The sequence below is a fragment of the Benincasa hispida genome, chromosome 11 (genome assembly GCF_009727055.1).
Source record: "Benincasa hispida cultivar B227 chromosome 11, ASM972705v1, whole genome shotgun sequence".
In the NCBI taxonomy this organism is placed as follows: Eukaryota; Viridiplantae; Streptophyta; class Magnoliopsida; order Cucurbitales; family Cucurbitaceae; genus Benincasa; species Benincasa hispida.
Window position 1 is genome coordinate 5,150,127 of NC_052359.1, and position 12,552 is coordinate 5,162,678.

A 12,552-nucleotide genomic window follows, 5' to 3' on the forward strand; every position below is an offset into this window, starting at 1 on the left:
TTTATAGTTGGATTATAAACTGTTTGTTCATTAGAGGAATCAATAGTACTTAAGGAGTTAGATGTAACTATAGGGGTAAAACGGTATTTTGACCTTGCTATAAGTATGAGTAATTTGTGAAGAGTTGACTCACTATTGATTGGTTGTATCCATGAACACAAAAATACATCTACAGTGTGAAGAGAACAGCTATAGATCTTTAGTGGAATGATCGATAGTTAATGGATATGATTGATTTAATTAAAAGATTTAAATAAATTAATCTCATATCATTAGAGCTTCTAATCTGTAGGTTCATAACGTCCCTTTGTTTGCTCGCTAAAAATAGTAAAAAGGAATTATTTGAGTTGTTCAAATTAATTAAAGAAATTTTATATTAATATGATTAATATAAAGTATAGTGAATTCTTATAGATTTGATTTATAATCCAAACTATATTATAAGATAGATATATTTGAATGAGATTCAAATATTAGATTTATATGAATTGGATTCATAAAGAGATATATGCATATTATGTGATATTCATATGTTAATTAATTAATTAACCTTATATTAAATTTGATTTAGTATATTGTTACTTAATTTGTATGCTGGTTAATTAAATAATAGTTAATTAATTAATTAGCTAAAAGGAAGAAGGGGAAAAGCTTGGATAAGGGGTTACCCTCTCTCCCTATAAATATAGTATTGTTACCCTTTTTAGGGTAAGGGTTTATTTTCGTGAAAAATAACCTAACCTCCACCCTCCATCTATAATCCCTCTTCTCCAAAAGAATTTCTCTCTAAAAATTCCTCCATCAAAAGATCTTGAAGCCCACACTTCCAATCCTTTTTTTTATTCCAAGAGAATAACAAGGTAGCCTTAGAGGTGGTGTTCTTGTTCGTTGAGAAGCTCAGGATTGTTTGTGACCTTTAGAGGAGAAAATGTGAAGAAGGAAGAATCTACAAGGGTGAGTGCATTTCTTCCCTTCTTCTTTATTAGAAGTATGCTTAGGTCCTTTTGTATGTTTATCCTTTGAATAGTTCCATGAGTTCACTAATTTTTTTTCCTCACAAAATCGTTTTTCAAAATTGTAAGGTGATCACAGGCTTCTTCAAGAATTCGATTCCCTTCACAAATAGCTTGGAGTATGTCTCCAACCTTACAACAATACAATCTTCATTTCCTTCATTTTCTTCGAAGATGGACACTATCTTTTTGTTCGTCTCGTGATTTTGATTTTAAACATGCTTAAAATGATGAAGAATAATGGTGATGAATGAATATGATGAATGGAGATTGATGAAAGAGTGATTTCTCTCTAGGTAAGAGAATTAGGGGATGCATTGGTAGCGGATGCGTGCACACTTTGTGGATGCATACAAGTTCTCTCAAATCAAACTCAAGTTTCCTGGTAAGTCCAAGGTCGGACGCATGGACTCTAGAATGCTTCTAACGAAGACCTTGTTTTTGGATCTAATACAGATGTTTCCTAATTAACTTGAGAAATGTTGGTTATTTACACTGAGCTAATAGCACATATGCAAAAAGAATCAGAAGTTCATAGGGAAAAAGGGGTTTATGAATGAATGGTTTTAAATGTAAGTGGTATGTGTTGAGTCCAAGCAGGATTAGAAAGCATAATGAAGATGGGATGAAGATGATACAGATGCTTTTCTACAATCTAAATGTATGAGCTATGCCTTAGAATTTTATTCTTAAATTTATATTTAGTTCAACATCTCTAAATGCGAAAGCCACATATAATCTTATCTCTAGGGTATATGCGTTGGCTACAAAGAACAGGCAAAAGATGCAAGCAACTTTATCTCTAAACCTATTTCGCACCATGACTTAATGTGTTCTATAATTAAATTTATCTCTCAAGTGATTTAACTACTTAATCGCTTTAATCAACTGATTAGGATGATGATATGAATCAAGAAATTCGAACTTGAAGATGATATGAATCAAAGTCATTAAGTTTCCATGTAAACTTAGTTGTTTTCAATTAATTTCCAAAAATTTATGTTTAATTTAAGTATTGAAATTATGGACATTTTTTTTAAAGATAGTTGTTGGAAATATGGAGGTTACTTTTAATGAAGATGCATTGAAGATGAAGACTAGTCAAAGATGGTGGATGAAATTGGAGGTTGCCATTAATAGAATTGCATTGAATATGGTGGATGAAAGATGGAGTTTGGGAAGATGACTACTTTAATGTTTTATGTTGACTTTTGCTTCTTTACATTAATTGTATTAGAATCTCTACAAGGCTATATAAAGTCTCTTATCCTTTCAATTGTAATAGATTAAGAATTTGGATGAATGATACTAGAAAATTCTAAAATGTAGAATTTTGTTTCTAGTGTGTTCTTGTGATAGAATGCATGAATATTTGGAACATTCAAGTGAGAATTGATCTAACTTGCTTGTGGAGTGCTTTGAAGATCAAGGATTGATGGGAGTTTCTAATTTTGTTTGATCATTGGTTCATTAGATCAACTAAGTCATCTGAATTTTAGCCTGTCTTAGGGGTTGATTTCAAGTTGGTTTTGAGGTTGTTGGGGTTGAATTCTTTGAGTCTTGTTGGTTAACATGGTTCTTAGATCCGATGCCTAAGGGTCTCGTATCATTTGATATCAGAGTTTTAGCTCTAGATCAGGTATATTTTTCCGTTGTTGTAATGTTTTTCTTATTCTTTGATTTCCAATTTTATGTTTTTCTAGTGATCTCATCACATTCTGTCCGTTATATAAAAACTCAAAAAAAATGTTAGTTCTATTTGTAATTTTACATTTTTATCTTCTTCAATCTCTTAAATCTGAGTTTGATTTACAAGATTGCTTTTGTCAATGTCCTCCAATTTGGTTTCCTTCAATGTCAAATGTTCTTGTTTTGAAAATCTGAAAAAAAAAAAAAAAAAAAAAAAAACAAAACAAAAATGTGTAATCTGAGAGGTTCCTTGTTGAATTTTGTTGTTCTTCGATTCAAGTACAAGAAAGATGACTATCACATGCTGCATTCCAAATAGATCCTTTAGATTCAATGACGAATCTTCTTGAAGAATGGGGGAATGATACGAACCAAGAAATTACATTTCCATCAAATGAACTTGAAGATGATCGAATCATGACCATTAAGCTTCCTTGAGTTCAAGCACTTTGAAGACTTCTAAGTTCATATATTTTTGCTATAATTCAAGTTTGAATTGTTATTTATGCCTAGTCAAAGATGATGGATGTCATTAATGAAGTAGCATTAAAGGTAGTGGTAGTAAGATGGTGGTTGGAAGATGAACTTCTTTAATGTTTTATTTTGACTTTTTGGTATTTATATTAAATAGGTTAGAATCTCTACAAGGCTATATAATGCCTTTTATCCTTCCATTTATAATAGATTAAGGATTTAGATTAATGATACTAGAAAATTCTAAAATGTAGAATTTTGTTTTTTGTGTGTTCTTGTGATAGAATACATGAATATTTAGAGTTGTTGGGGTTGAGTTCTTTGGGTCTTGTTGTTCAATATGGTTTTTAGATCCGATGCCAATGGGTCTCGTATCAGATGATTTAAGCACAAATTTCAAGCTCTCATTAAGTCAGAAAACTAGCAAACATAAATAATTTCGAATGCAAATAGATGGAGACGTGTTGAATGGCCAAAAGATAAGATTGAATTAAGGATAACAAATATTTATACAACAATCTCGCCTTGATGAAATGAAATAGGGAATGGAAATGAAATGTAAAAAGGAAGAAATCAAATCGTAGAGTTCCATCTCTTTTCCTCTTTGGCTTGATTTTCATGTTTGTTTCAACCAACTTGGTGAAGAAGTTGATGAAGATCTCTCTCTTGAGCTATATCTCCAATAGCTTCCCTTGATCAACGATGGAATGGTATCTTCCCTCCTATTTCTTGCTTGCAGACGGCAGAGTCTAATTGCTGAAGAAAATTCTAACTTTCTGGCTCTAAGGTGTCTAAGTATGCTTCAACAAATGGTTTCTCCTTTTATACGTAAATCACAACAACTTGGTGATTGGACTTGCATTAAATTTCATACCCTAGACCAGCCACCTGCCACTTCAAAGTTGTTCAAACATCGCCAGTCAACTACCCATACCTGCAAGTGATGATTTGACATAAAAAGCATGAGTCAATATATCCTTTCTACGTCGAGCATTCTCGGACGCATACCTTTGCATCGGCATCGTCTGCAACATTTAGTGAATTTCTTTGATTCCTGTTTTAAGATGCGTTAGTGAAGCAAATTTTTACTAAAAGAATATTTTTGTATGAGTTAACAGCATGTATGAAATTTCATGTGTTTTTCGTCATAATGAATGCATTTATATCACAAAAGATCCTAATTGTTCCAATTTTGAGATAATAATAACTTGTATTTCTACAAGTTATCACCTTTTAACAAAAGTACACAACAATGGCACTCAATATTTCTCATGAAAATGGCCAACCACTAACAACAGATTAAAAGTCTTTAAATATATACATAGCAGACATGCCGATGAAGGGATTGAATCCCAATATGGGAGCAATTTATCGTATTGTCCCAATTTTATTACAAAAAAATCACAAAGCAGAAACATAAAGAATTAGGTTGAACATGCTTTATACAGTAATTAATTAGGAAAAATGAATTAGAACCTTTGTAGAACCAGTTCTCAAAGACCTTTTCCCAATCTTCTAGATCCACTACACGATCAAATCACGAACAAGACACGACCATCGATCTTCTCTACTATTCTATTTGGAACAAGGAAGTTTGTGGAAGCTTTAGTGTTCTTGGAGAAGGGGAAGGCAAAACCGGAGAACTCTTCTCTGTTCTATTGTTATGTGTGAGTGAGAGAGAGGTATTATATATCTCATAGTCTTCTAGGGTTCAGAATAAAACGTGAGGGGAGTTAAATCCCCCCACCACACTAACCAGTCCTCTGCAATGTAGGGGAGTTGACGGATTAATTTACTTAATTTGGAATTTAAATTAAATCTAACTTAATTTAAATAAATTAAATAAATAACTAATCAAATCAATATTTATATAATCTTTAATTAAATATCAAATACTTAATTAATTTAATATTTGAATCATATTCAAATATTCTTCTCTCTAATAACCTATAGTTTATATGAATCTCATTAACATTAAATTTACTATATAGGTTTAATATGAACCAATTCATATTATTTAATATTTGAATCTCAAATATTATTCTCTCATATTATATAGTTTTAAGTTTGAATCTAATTTAAATAAACTATATATTATAATATGTATATATATATATTATATTAAATTGTATCATATACAATAAAATTCCTTAAACAATAATTTGAACATTTCAAATTTACAACAACTAAATCCTTGTTTAATCCCGTCATAAGCTAGCAGAGGGACATTATGGGCCTACAGTTATTATTTTCAATAATACGAGATTAATTAAATAAACTTTTTAATTAAATTAATCAACATTCATTAACTATGAGGCATTCTACTATAGACCCATAGTTGCACGTTTATGAACCGTAGAATATTTAAGTGTCCATTGACTTTAATCATTTCTTGTAAGCCAATCCTTCACAGGTTGTTCGTAACTACAATTGGGTCCAATTACTGTTTTACCCTTGTAGTTACTTCTTACTCATTAAATACCACTAATCCTCTAATGAACAATTTGTTTATGGTCCAACCATAAACAAAATCTCTCTTAGGCCAATGAGAGGATGAGACCTCGTTGTTCAAGTCCTGGACTTAGCACTTAAGGGAACAAGCTATCTAATTACCTTAAAAGAGGGGAGTGAATTCCATCTTGTGATTCTATGTTCTCAGCTCCTGACTTGGTACATAGTCTCCAAGTTGGTAGGCTTATTGAGTTGGTAAGTAGGGCCACTCTCACCCAAAAAAAATCAAAGGATGACTCTCATGAGCAAAGTTCATAACACACAGATAAGGCAAGAGATCTACAAAGTTATTACTGATAGAATTTTCCACATAAAGCATAGACAAACTGAGAGACATTTGCAAGACTTAAACAAATATTGCCAACACACAATTTCTAACAAAGATTATTGTCAGTCTATAACTAGCTAGTAAAAACTAGAAGTGTTTACTTTTTCGTTTGGTATTTAGGGTGCAATCGTAATTAGATTGCATTGTAAAGAAAATAAGTTGTAATGGTCTATGTAGCACAGACACAGATACGATTACACGATACGGATACGATCGGATACGGCGATTCATCAATTTCTAAAAAACTAAGATACGATATGTCTAAGGATACGTGCATGTTTATATATATTTTTTAATATAATATATATATTATATATATATATATATATATATATATATATATATATATATATATATTTCAAAAAACGAGGATACTAATACATTGAAGATACATTTTCTTCTTTTTAAAAAAAAATCTAAGATATATATAAATTTAGCATACAAGTTAATAACAATAGCACAAAATAGAATACAAACACTGAAATACAATACAAAAAAAGCAACATCTAAGATGTTAAAGTACAATAGTTAATAAAATGCAATAGAAAAGTGACTCATATTACAAAGAAGAAGAAGAAGATTAGAGGGAGAAGTATGAAGATAAACGAAGAACTGCTTCATTGAATTGTTGAAGATATCCAAATGATTTATATTTTGGTGGACTTTGTGAGGACTCAAATGTGAAGATGAAGATTAGATGATTCTAGGGTTTAGTCTTTTATTTATTTTTTTTCTTTTAGTTTTGGACTCAAGTAGTGAGCTTTTTAAATAGGTTGCCTAGTTTTAAATTGGGAAAGATTAGATGAGTTGCTTGTCTTTTTTTCTTTAAAAAAAGTTACGCGTAGAAATAGATACGTCAGATCGCGTGTCAGATACATATCTGTGAAGTATTTGGACGTATCGGTATCTGATACGTGTCTGATACGGATTCTTTGCCTCACATCAAGTATCTGTGCTTCATAGGTAATGGTAAATAGATTACCTTGCATGGTGTTTACCAATTTGTAATGTGAACTAGTTATATTGTATTCAGAAATCCGTTGATGGTGTTTATTTTTAAATGTAATGGATATGAAATCTGAATGATTACCAAGATATCGTTTTATATTTCTAACTATTTTCACGATTCCCTATTCATTTGTTTTTTTTATACTTATTCTTAAATAAGTTAAATAAAAAACGATAATCTTAAATAATTAAAATTTAATTCTTAAATAAAAAATGTAAGATCTAAAATTAAAAATAGTAGTTATTTTAAATTTTGTTAAATCTATTTCAAAATTAAATCATGAATAATATATATATATATATATATATTTTAAAAGTAACAATAATCTCACTCTCAATCTTAAACTAGGATGAGAAGTACTTAGTATATTTGACCATAGTGCAAGACTTAGAGCGAGAGCGAGAGCGAGCATGAATAAGAGTGTGATGGAGAGCAAGAGAAGGAGAAATTAAAAAAATAACAATAATCTTGCTCTCCAATCTTAAACTAAAGTAAAGAGTACATAATATATCTAGTTTTGGTCTAAAGCAAGAGTTAAAGCGAGAATGAGATCAATTTTGAGCAAGAGTGAGAATAAGATCAAGCTTAAACAAGAGCGAGGTGGAGTACGAAAGAAAAATTGATTGATGAAATCATGGACCAACATTGGAAAACCCAAACTAGGAGGGTTAAAAAAATCTGACAACTCGAAAAACCTAAACTACCCAACCCAAACTATAAGGATTGAGTGGGTTAGTTTTGTTCTTGGGTAGGGTTGTATCAACTTTTTTTATTTTTATTGGGTTGAGTTGGGTCTTGGGTTGACCCAATCCAACCCGAATTACATATATATTAATAAATAAATAAATATATATATATATATTTCTCTTTGTTTAAAGTTTGGCTACTTTGAGTTGATGAATTTATTAATTGTTAATATTTTGTTTTAAAATTTTTATGATGTTTTTACTTGTTTAAAGTTTTTAATAAAAATCATAGTTATTTGGTTTTTAACATTTGAATAATATGAGATTTGGTTTTTAGTTATTAGTCATGTGTTGTAGATGAATGTATGTACTTAAAATTAATGAAAAAAAAGTTATAACTCAATAACTCAACCTAATCCGACCCGAATTTTAAGTGTTAGGTTGGGTTGGTGACTTCATTTGGGTCTTCTAGGTTGTCAATTCAACCAATTGAATTTTTTGGTTGGTTTAAAAAATATCCTCAATCCAACCCAACCCATGTACAGCTCTAATCTAAACTTCACAAATTTTGAGAGGATTTATTGATGGTGTTTAGAAGAGACAGGAAGAATGAGAAGTTTAATATAGAAATTAAAAATGAAGAAAGTGAGAAATTCATGGAAAGTGCTGGGATGAAAAGAAAAAATCGTGAAATTTTGTTTTAAAAAGTTAAGAGAGTGGGAGGGAGAAATGAAAAAGAGAGCTAAAAAATGATAAATAATAAAATATCAAAGGAGAGAGAATGGGTAAAGGGTGAAAAGTGAAAAAATTATATTGTATGGGTCTCATATAATCTACAATAGGATTAAGATTACCACCTATGGTGGGATCAATCCAACAAAAAAAAAAAATGGTGGAATCCACATCTCATTATAGATTGAGGTAAACAACTTCAAAGATAATCCAATGAAATCGACCTTTCTAAATTTATTGATTAGATTTACCCGTAGGTAAATGGAGCTAAGTTTGTATTATTGAAAGAATAATTAATTTGAAAAGTTAAAATTAATTTAAAGTAAATAATGAAAGGGGCCAGTAAAAAAATATTTAAAAATATTGTACACTTTATAGTAAAAAATTTTAAAAGTATAAACACTTTTAGAACTTTTTGCTATAAAATATAAATATTTTTAAAATTTTTCTATTTATAGGAATCTCCCCTAATGAAACTTATTTAACTTGGGATACAGATATAAATGAAATTCATTGTTCTTCTACTAAGTGGAGTTGGGTCACGTCTAAATTGGGCTAGGCTTGGAAGCCCATTGAATCTCATAGGGTTGGGAAATTGGGTTGGATAGCTATAGATAGACCTAGACCCCTCAAAATGGTCTACTAAAATTAGAAGGGCCAACAAAGTAAATGGCTAAAATTAAATAGTACAACTCGAAAGATGGCTAAATTAATTAGAAATTAGAAAACTAGCTAATTAAGATTTTTAAAAAAATATATATTGAAATTATAATGGGAAGAAAATATTCTTAAAATAATAAGCACAAAAATATGGTCATGGCCTTTATTGACCTAGACCTTTTTTAAAGTTTTCGTCACTCGGTAAACAAGATTGTAGATGAGGTGAACATATATAGTCCATTTTGTTTCCGTGGCCCTACTTTTGAGAAACAAGTTCCTTGTCTTCTTAATGGTGGTCACCTGATCTGATATGATTTGTTATTTTAAAAAAATAATAATAATAAATAAATAAAATACCTATCATAGAACAACACAGGACTCTTGGCATGTGTAGAATTCATTCTACATTGATTGAAACGAGAACTTAGTCAATGGTATAAATTAATACGCTTATTCAAGTTTGAGGTTTAAATTAATGAAATTGAAAATTTATTGCTAAAACTAAATCTACCACATTTGACGTTTAAATGAATTAAATTCAAAGTTTGAGGAATAAAATTGGTACAAATAGCTAAATTTAGGATAAAATTGATTTTTCCTTTAAAATAAATGAGAAAGAAAATTGGAAAATGAGAAAATTATATTTCTCCTATGACCTTTGTATATATGTATTATATTTATCTTTCAAATACAAGGTCATTGATTATTTTATGATAGTCATTCTTTTTTTTCAAAGCATATGATTATTTTATGATAGTCATTCTTTTTTTTCAAAGTATATATTTAATTATCAACTAGTTCATAGTTTAAATTTCTCCTTATGTTATCCTAATAAGTAGAAAATTTTAATGCTTGGACAAGATGACCTCCATTAACTCCCATGTTCCACACAAAGGCATTATTAGACATCACAATCAAACTTTGAGATAAAAAAGACAAGTCATGACTAACAAAATCTCCTCTAGATTCTTTCTTCCTTTCATATATGAAAATTTTTCAACCAAAAAAAAAAAAGGTTTCATGGTGTCAACAAATGAAAGGTTTTTAAAAGAAAATGGTAAGATTGTAAATTCCTATACTTATACTTGAAGCATCAAACTCATTAGTTCAATAAGTTTTAACTAATTAAATTCAAAGGTTTTAAATTATGCTTCTTGTCATAAAATAAAATTGGACTAATTAGACACCATATGGCAAACAAACTACACAAACTAATAAGCATAATATATTATAACAATATTTTATCAAAAGTATTGAGAGATGAAATTGAAACATATTTCAAAACTTAGGAGAACAAATTAACTTTTTAAGTTGAGAATAAGTTTTAGGTTTAAATCCAATTTTAAGTTTTCTACTATTAACTTTTTGCCTATTTTTGAAAGGTTAATTATGGTCATTTTACTATGAAACTAAAGAAAACAAAACAAAAGAATGAGAATGGTCCCCTTTAAATTAAAGTACAAATTACATGTTTTGAAAGCGTAAAAATTAAATGGTTATTACATTTGTAGCATTTTTAGAATTAATAATTAAATGTATAGTAATATTTTTAAAGAATTGTAAATATAACAAAATTCATCCGTTATGATTCTATTGCTAATAGATTCCTACTAGTGATGTGACATATCACCGAGACTTTAAAAGTAAAATCTAAAATTTACTATATCTATAAATATTTTTTGCTAAATGTATGATTTGGATTAAAATATGAATAAGTAAAAGTTAAATTGAAAGGAACTTATATTTTTTTTAAGCTACAAAATTAGAATAAGTAAAAGTTAAATGTATGATTTGGATTAAAATATGATTTAAATATTTTAAAACAATAATTTAGCCAAAATCAACACAATGATTAACAAGAATTTTCAATCATTTTAATCACTAGAGTAGACCTAACCTACATGGTAGTGAGTGATAATTGCATTGTTTCTGAAGTCAACCACAAAGTTATTTAAATCTTAGTTTTCATTTAATTCATTTTGGGTTAGTGGTCCAATATGTTATCCATAATCTCATGCTTTAGAGAGGTAGGTCTTTTTTTATTATTATTATTTTTAAAAGGTAGGTCTTTAAATATGCTACTTTTTGCGTTAAATATATTGTATGACCACTAAATTTGAATCATTTGGCTCTTTATCAGGCTGCAGACTCCTTTAAGCTTTTATTGATAATTTTTGGTTTATTTGGTTTATTTTAGTGACTATTTTATTTTTTAAAAATATTTAAATTTATTCTATTTTAGTTTATTAACTTTTGAAAGTTATGCTTTTACTCAGTTCAAAATATTACACTTTTATCCTTGAGTTTTTAGTTTAATTTTCATGTGATTCCAATGTCTCAAAATATTACATTTTTGTCATTTGATTTTGGGTTTAATTTTTATTTGATCCATCAATTTCAATATTCTATATTTTTACCTTCAAACTTTAACTAAATGCTCAGTTAGTTAAATGGAACGCCGCTCGGGTTTGGAAGGGTTCGGAACGCCGCTTCTAGGTTTACCACCGCCGCTCGGGTTGGTGCGGTTGACCTTCATGGGCCGCCGCTTCAGACATCGTCGGTCGTCTTCGACGGGGGTGGGCTTCCGCCGGTCGTCTTCTTTGGGTGTCACATCCATTCGTCCGTTCGTTTGTTCAAGGTTCTAAGTTTCGTTTGTTCGATCGTCGTCTTCTTCAGTATTGTTCGTTCGGGTGCTGTGTTTCGTTCACGACTAAGGTGTTTTAGATCTGAGGTGTTTTAAAGCAATCGATCAAATGGTGAGGTTTGACCGGTGACGATTTTCATCTGAGGTGTTGGTAGGCGGTGGCGGTAAGGTGTTTTGTTGGTACTTTTTCAGCAGCGGCTTTGATCTGAGGTTCGGGCATTGATAGATTTGAGGTATTGAGGTGTGGGTTTAACCACGGTGAAAGCTGGTTACGATGGTGCGTAAGCGGTCGCTTTTAAGACTGAAGGAGAAGAATGAAGGTTGAATTGCTCGTCAACCCTTTCGTTTGCTTAGACCGGAGATCGATTTTGGATTGGGTGCTCATTCTTCGGAGGTGAAGGATTTTGGGGTGTCTGACGGTCGTTCTGAGGAAGGTGAAGGGTCTGGTATGAGGAGTGTTGGGTTGAAGAAGCCTCTGTTATCTGACCTAGAGCCGGAAAGAGTTAGAGAAGAAGACACTGTAATTTTTATAGTGGTTCGGTCAAAGTCGACCTACTCCACTCCCTAAGCACCTCTTAGAATTTTGAATAAAATCTTTCCGACTCTTTCTACGGATTAGAGCCCAACCGTTATACCATTACGGGTTCAAGAGCAAACCCGATCCTTTCCACGGTTTAGGATCAAACTGTTACAAATATTGGAATTTTTTAAGAACACAATACAACTCTCACTAGAGTGGATTTACAAGTTTAATCACTCAACAAATTTACCCTCACAATACAATAACACTCTCTCAAGAATAAGAT

At 30.4% G+C, this 12,552-nt stretch overlaps 1 long non-coding RNA gene across 1 annotated transcript; it reads left to right on the forward strand.

The window, feature by feature from the left end:
• The first annotated feature begins 726 nt into the window (after positions 1 to 726).
• LOC120090173 lies at positions 727 to 3,492 on the forward strand. Its single transcript, XR_005485440.1, has 3 exons — positions 727 to 954; positions 1,083 to 1,132; positions 1,310 to 3,492. It is a non-coding gene; the product is annotated as an uncharacterized LOC120090173 (long non-coding RNA).
• Positions 3,493 to 12,552: the final 9,060 nt, after the last annotated feature.